The sequence below is a fragment of the Crocodylus porosus genome, unplaced genomic scaffold (genome assembly GCF_001723895.1).
Source record: "Crocodylus porosus isolate Cpor-Errol unplaced genomic scaffold, CroPor_comp1, whole genome shotgun sequence".
Classification (NCBI taxonomy): Eukaryota; Metazoa; Chordata; order Crocodylia; family Crocodylidae; genus Crocodylus; species Crocodylus porosus.
In genome coordinates, this window is record NW_017728912.1 from 17571798 (window position 1) to 17580069 (window position 8272).

Consider the following 8272-nt stretch of genomic DNA (forward strand, 5'->3'; position numbering starts at 1 on the left):
GCTCCGCCTCGGACCTGGACTATTGGCAGCCCGAGCAGGCGCGCTACGCGCCCCCACGGGCGCTGGCCCGGGAGTGCGCCTGACCCCGCACCCCTCAGGCACCCCCGGGCGCCCCCACACCCCCTCTGCGCCCTCCCACTGCCTACACGCCCTGCGCACCCGCTCACACCCCGCTCATGCACAGCCCAGCACCCCCTGCACCCTCCCACACAGCACACATACCCTGCGCACACCCGCACGCACCCCTTCTGCACACCCCAGCACCCCCGCACACGCACCCCCCACACCCTGCACACCCTCACATGCACACCCAAACACCCCTGCACAGTGTGCACCCCCTGCACCCCCACACCCCTCATATACATGCACTCACCCCCCCACAATGCACACATGCTAACCTCCCCTGCATGAGCACACGCTATGCACACATGCACATCACCCCCATACACATCATGCACATGTACACACCCCGCACACTCCCCATACATACATCTTACCCACACATGCATACACATCCCTGCTACGCCCCCCCCACACACCATGCACACAAATGGACCCCCCACGCACCATACATGCACACACACATACCATGCATGCACTCCCCACACACATAAGCACACGCCCACTACAACTCTTTCCCCACACCATACATCCCCCTCCATGCACACCCACCCCTTACATACACACACCAGGCATGCATGCTTGCACACACTCCCTACACCTCCCCCCCACACACATACAGCATGTGCACCCACACCCTACATATCCACACCACACAAGCGCACACCCCATACCCCCTTCCCTCCCCACAGAGGCGCAGCACTGTCCCTCCCTGCCATCTGGCTGCTGTCTCTATTCGTGCCCTTGCAATAATGTCACTGGGGCTGGCTGTGCAGCAGTTTCTCGGAGAGGCTGGAACCATGGGCGAGGCTCCCCCTTGAGTGGGCTTCAGATAGGGTTAGGCGCAGCCCCCCCTCACCAGTGAAGCCAGCTGAGAAGCGCAGTGTCTGCACTAGGGATGTCCTGGGTGGCCTGGATGCGGGGTGGCTTGGGGACAGGCGTGTAGGCAAGCCCAGCACCCCCTGGGACTCATGTGAATGTGCAAGGGAGACACAACTGGTTCCTGCGCTCTCATCACCTTGGGTTGCTCACAGAGATGTTCATGTCTGCTGGAAAGAAATGTGTCTGAGCCTCTGCATTCGCTTCCTGGTAACCCTATTCCCCACTGATTTGCAACGCACGGCATCTGCTTTCTTCCCATTGCAGCCTGAAGGCTGTGGGAATTTCACCTGTCAAACCAAACTTCTTTTCTCTCTCTCTCTGATGTGCACTTTGTTCCGTTTCCCAGATTGGTCACAATGCCTTTTGTCCTGTCCTTCTCTTTCCTCCCCCACCCCATTTTGCCATCTGTCTCTTATGATTTATCATAGGAGGGTGGGGGGAAAAAAGTTGTTTTGTTAGAAGTCCAGGTTAGAAGTCATTGTATAATTTGTAGGCTTTGTAACCACTGAATGCAAGCGTGGAAATTTAGGCTGAACTCTCTAGCAAAAGGGGGGGAAAAATGTCGAGGAAAAAGGGAAAAAAATCAGGAGGGAGGATTGCCTCATGCATTATTTATCTCGACCTTTTAGGGGACGAGGAACTCCCCCAGTCTTTCAAGAGATTAAAAATAAATCAACAGACCGAACACCCAAACAGACACGGAGCATTACAGCGATCAGCCGCGCACGTGTTCCCATCTATTTATTATAAAGGAAGATTTCATGGGAAATATGTATTTTTTGTGTATATTTTCACAGAGTTTATTCTAGTATGTATTGACCGCTGAAGAGCAAAGGGATTGTACTTGTGATAAAAAAATATAAATAAAGGATCTAATTTTCATAACTTTTGGCTGTTTGCTGCTCGTGTGCATGTGTGCTTGTTTTAAATGGTTTACAGCCCATCTGGCTGGAACCCGCTGGGGAAGGCTTGTAGCCGAGGTAAACACCATGTGAAGGGCCAGCTTTGTGAGATAAGAGTGTCCTCAGCTGTCAAGAAAGTCAGTGCAAAGTAGGTGCCATGTTCCCGGCAGGATTCATATTCAGAACCTAGAACCACGCATGCATGTGTGTCCACCTCCAGAGAAACTCATTGTCAAGTGTGCCTTGAACAAGGGACACTTGTTTGCCCTGATCCCAGTCCCAGCCCTGAGTGCATTTCACTGGGGCTACAGCAGTGATTCACAAGCAGGGTGTGCTGGCACCCTTGAGATCCTTTCCAGGGTGCCACACAGTGTGAGCGCTGTGAGGTGTGCAAACATGATTCACAGGATAAACCCAGAGGCATCCAATAAGAATCCACAGGGTCAAAAACATCCTGCCCTCTTGGGATCTGAGTTCTTTGGACCAGAAAAAAACTGCTATGGTTTTTTTCTGCAGTCAGAGAAGGAGTAAAGACTAAGAGCTGGAGTTTTCAGAGGGGGGCATCCAGTTTAAAAGGATTGAGGACCGCTAGACTAGGGGAAAGGCAAGTAAGGATTATTATTATTATTCCTAAAACCCACATAAATTATTTAAGGGCTGAAATGAACCTTTTGCTTTTTTTTCTGGACATTATCATGCTACATAACAGGGACCTTGCTGAAATGCTCCTGGATTTTTGCAAAGGTCTTTGGAGAAATGTGAATGAGGGTTTGGAGAAATATGCCTCTTCAGCCACAAGCATAGCGTCTGTTGGAGAAGTGAGGTGCGGCAGGGAAGGTATAAAAGTGAAGCAGAAACCAGCCCCCGCCCCTCTTCTGTTGAATCCAGAGCTGTGCTGCACTTAGATCCTGTCTCTCAGGTGGCTGCTGAAGGGAAGCAAAAGTTGCATGGAATGGAAATCAGCTGAAATGCTCTGAAGCTTTCCCCTGTGCTCTGTGCCTAGCCTTTCTGCACAGAAGGCAGCTATGAGACCCCGTCAGCCAAGCCCAGTGAGATCCACCCTTCCAGCCTTCTCTCTGCCTCTGTTGGGAGACAGAAAACAAATGGTGATGGGGAGAAGCCAGTCTGTGCACTGAAGAGAAGACAGCCCTCTCCTTGCCTTTCCCAGGGGCATGCAATCACGTGTTCCTGACGGATGCACAGTCCTATCCAGCTGAGGTGCCAATCAGCAAGTCACCCTGTACTATACAGACACAGTTCACCCTGAGGACCTCTGCTAGCAACCTTATTGCAATACAGACACTAGCCTCTCCCTCTGTGCTGCAAATCGTCAGCCCAGGACATATGACACTCAGACCATTTAGAACCATCTCGCTTCTCCACTTTCTCCTGGAAGAGTGAGGGAGTGGGTTCAGAATGGCTACTGCTTGAAATACGCCTGTAACAAGTCAATTAAGAGCATCACAGCTTAAAAGCCAAGCCATCAGTTTATGTCAGGTGTTTGAAATGCCTTCTGGGCAAGAGCACAGATTTGCTTTTCCTCCCCACAGTTTACAGGGAGTTTTATTACAGATGTCCAACTGCCCATGGATCCAATGTGTTTGTGGACTCTTTTTCAGGGCATCCACTATGCTCAGAGGAAATAGACTGCTTGTGCTGTGCAGCTGTCCCAGTTGGCAAATCACTGCCTGTCTAAAGGCAGCCTTGTCTATATTCTGGGGAATGGATACAACCCCATTTATACCATGCATCCCTTTGCTGTAATCCTTGCCACTCATCTTTTTAAGCTCTATCAAGGACGTATCCATTTAAATACGTTTTACGTATCAACATTTTTTTTCTCCCTAAGGCCAAAACATTCTCCATCACCCCATTTCCTCTCCTGCAGACTCCTGTAGAACTGAAAAAGTTGCCATCTGGGACTTTTTGTCTAAGTGAGATTCTAGTCTAGATGAGCCAGGGTGGAAGACTCCAGCTCTAAGGGTCCTGATACAGGTTCAAATGCAAGCTGTCTAGAAACCAGCCCTAGAGTTGTTACACATATTCAAGCACTAACTTTATACCTGGTTGGCTCCCTACAGCTGGTGAGTCTTTTTTTTAATCGAGTGGTAATTACTTTGTATGTGTGACTGGTTTAAATTTATTGCACAATGAACCAGTTAATTGTGTGATAATTACTTTGCACTTGTGGCCAGTCTAAATTTATTGTGTGGTTAATTGCATAATATGGAATGTCACAGGGGTTTATGTGATTAGTTAAATGTGAAGTTTATGGCTGGTGACCTATACCATGAAGTGGCCTTTGGATCTTTTTTGTGTGCTGCCTTGACTTTTACTTATGCCTGAATATCTTTTTTTTTCAAAAGAGAATATACCCACCCTCCCCCAAATTTCTATTTGAACAGATCAGTTTATGAAACCATATTATTAGTAGGATAATACTCCCAAGGCTGTATGTAACTCCAAGGTTAACTGTTCTCTTAGGTAAATAAATTCAACTAGGAAAATGGAAAGGCAGCTTTGGATTTTTGAAAAGAGGTCTGTCAAATATTTTTTTTTTCTGAGAGCCACTGACGGAAGGGTTACAGCGCTCAAACTTGAAGGCAAAATGAAACGGGCACCAATTAAAATCTAGCTGCCAGCACTGTGGCTACTAGGGCTGTGCTAAGCTTCAGTAGCCGATTTGATTTGGAGATTTGGCTCGATTTGGCGGTAGAATCTCTGAATCCAAATTGAATTGGGAGACAAAAGGTCCGAATCGAATTGGAAGCCTCCAAATCCATCTGGAAAAGATTTGGCACCACTTTGGAGATTCAGCCATAGACGAAACAGGCAGCAATGCTCACCACGCTGGATATAGCTGCCTCCAGCTGGTAAGTCTATTGTGGTGGGCGGAGGTGGGAGGGAAGGGGCATGGGTGGGCAGATCAATGCCCCCACACCGAGGGAGGAATTGGGGCCAGGACAAACTGCCCAGTGGGGGCGGCGGGGGCGGGGGGTGGCACACGACTCAGGGAGGGAGGAAGGGGGGCACGGGCTGTAGGTGGGGCCTATGCCCTGCTGTCGCTTGCCGAGCCAGGGCGGGGGGAGGGGGGATGCAATTCAGGCACGGCTTGCTTCAGGCAGAAGGGGGCAAGTGGCAGCAGGGCATAGCCCCCACTCCCAGCACTGCTGCGCCCACATCCCGCACCCCCCAGCTCTGGTGGGGGGGCACAGGATGTGGGTGCTGTTGCTGCTTGCCCGGCTGGGCCAGGGGGAAGTAGTGCAGGATGCAGGCACTGCTGCTGCTTGCCCAGTCAGGGCAGGGGCAGGATGTGGGCTCTGCCACCACTTGCCAGGCCAAGGCTGGGGGGCGCAGGATGAGGGTACTGCTGCCGCTTGCCCAGCTGGGGCGGGGTGGGGGGTGCAGGATGCTGGCGCGGCAGTGCTGCGAGTGGGGCCTATGCTCTGCTGCCAATTGCCCCCTTCTGTCCGGAGCAAGCTGTGCCTGCATTGCATCCCTCCTCCCCCTGCCCTGACTCAGCAAGTGGCAGCAGGATATAGGCCCCGCTACCAGTGCTGCCGGGCCCACATCCCATGCCCCTCTGCCCCCCTCCCTGAGTCCCATGCCCCCCTGCCCCAGCTGGACATCTTGTCCCAGTCCCAGCCCCAGCCCCAATCCCTCCCTCACTGTGGGGGCAGTGATCTGCCCCCCTTGCTGAATCTGAAGCAAATACTTGCCACTTCACACAGGCCTGGTGGCTACAGCTGAAGGAGAAGGATGGGAGGAGAGATAGCTGAGCTGCTTCCCTCTCCCTTTATCTATTTTGAATGGCGTTGACCAAAAGAAGTGGAGAGCAGCAGCTTTACCTCTAGTCCCAGAACGTGGGTCCAGGGGTTAAGGCCCAGAGGAGCAGGAGAAAGGCATTGAAACCAGATCAACAGCTGTCACACACATCCTTCAGGTATGAAACATACTCAAACACATGGCGTTACAGAGAACAACTCACCCTGGGTGATCTCAGTCCAGAGACAGACATAGCACATAGGAAATGCATGGAATCTACGATAGGTCACAGACATGGACCAAAGCATCCAGGGCTTTAGGCTCCTTTCCAGACCCCCAAAGCCATGCTCTCAGCAGTTAATATAGCTCTAAGAGAAAGAGAGATCTGATAGACATAGGAGATAATAACAGATATTACTGGTTTTGTTTTCACAAAGTGCTTTGTGGTTGTGGTATATGTGCAGGGCTGGAGAAGTCAGTTTTTAGGCCTCTTTGGATTAATGGCTGCCTCTGAACACAGGTTACTGGACTCAATGACCCCTTACACTCTTATGTTCATATCAGACAAGGAATCCAATTTAAATATCTTAAGGCCAGATCTGCACTAACTCTGTAAATCTTAGGTAACTCTAGTGAGATCAGAGAGTCACTCCTGAGTTACACTAACGTGACTGATGAAATCACATTGTCTTTTATTATCTTCATCATCATAGGCCCTGGAGCACTTCAGGACTTCTGGGTATAAACACCTGGAAATCATTAGAAAGGGGCCAATCGACACCAACCAGCGGATGCTTTTGAATGTATTAATTGAATAAAATGCACAGCCCATGAATCTGTCCAATGTCACAAGATCCTGGGAGCGTGAAACACGGCCCTTAAAACACAGTCCCCAAAGAAAAAAATGTGTGAAAAGAGAATTAGTGAAATTAGGTTAGCCCCATAAAAACGTGCGGGGTTCCCCCTCCTTCCCTCCAGCCTTGGGCTAGAAGTGCTATCTGGCCTGATCTATTGTTTCCCACCCTGGCAGGGGAGTTATTGTGTGATAAATAATTCCTTTAAAAAAAAAAGTGGATATTTGCATAATCACTGCTTTGAAGTGGCCAGCAATCTGAGGCTGGGTCCCCCAAATCTGCCATTGGCCAGAAGGAACAAAACAAGAGCCACTCTTTTATGGTCCTGACAGTGTGTGGGGCAGCGCATCAGGACCAGCTTTACTTTCTCTCTGTCCTTTAATGATCCCTTTTAATGATTAAACTCCAGGAATGTGAAAAAAGAAGACAAGACTCCTCTCTCTCACTTTCCTTTAACACCGGGCCAGCAGATTCCATTGTCCTGCTCCCAAATTCACTTTTAAAAGGCACTGTAATAGGTGCGTTCATATCCTTCCCAGCCAAGATTGATCATCTTACTTTCTCCTTGATAATTAAAGGGTTTGTGTGAAAATTAGTGTTGCTACCTTGCAGGTGTGAGGGGCAAAACTCCAAGCCACTTAGCACTGGAGTATAGCTTTCAAGTGCTGAATAAAAGAGTGTGGTACTTGGAGCAGAGCATGTCTTCTTTCTGTTTATTTCAGGCTACAGGTTTCTTTTCTCCAGTGCCTGGTTCATTCCTGACTTTTCTATTAGGAAGAATGGGAACAGCTCTCACATTACTGGGAATGGCAGGGTGCCACCTTAGAGACTAACTGGTTCAAGGTGTTACCTTGCTATGCCTTCTGCTTGACTTCAGATAAGCACAGCTAACTACTTCTCATTACTGGGGATACTGGGAGCTTTTATTTTTAAAAGCCTAACTTGGAATTTCCTGCTGGACCAGAAACTAGAGACAGGTCTCTCAGAGGCACTCACAGGTTCTGTTTGGACTGGAGCTGGTCATTAAGGTGGATTGGCGTGAGCAAATGTATGGGTTTGAGTGGAAACAATGAAAAACCCTCTGTGTCCTCCAGGCAAACTCATGTGAAAACATGGGAAATTCTACAGAATTTCATATCACATCCAGAATATAAGAAGCAGCTCAGCTGCGAGAAGCCACTGAACCAAACTGGGAGAAGAGTGGGGGAGTTGTTCCATAGTGTCAGAAGAGTTTGGATAGTCTGAAACACAGCTAGAGAAGGCTATTCATTCTATGGCTCCTGGGGAGGAAGAGGGATTTCCTGATTTAAAAGAGAGAGACACAAATCCATTACACTGAGCAGGACTGGAGGATGTGCTAGAGAGGCCAATCCTCTTTTGCCTGCTATGATGGGGAAGGGAATCTGGCTTGACCCCGTGGACGTGCATTACGATTGTTGAAGAGCTTCTCTTGGTGGAAAAGGGGGAGGTACGAGGTTATTGAGACTTACTCGTTTCACTTGCATTCCCGAGTCATCGAGCCGTTCAGAGCCTGAAAGGAAATGTCTGTTTTTATTATTGGCCAAACACAATGTAAGGATCTCTGCCCAGTTGCACAGGGGGAGGGAGGACACATCATCCACTCTGCCCTGTCAGCCTCTGCCACTCACTCTTACAAATTCAGGTCTGCTCCTCCCCAACCCCAAGGGCCTGAACAGGGCTAAAAGCCAGCAGGGCGTGTGCCTGACAGCAGCTCATGTTGCTGGAGCT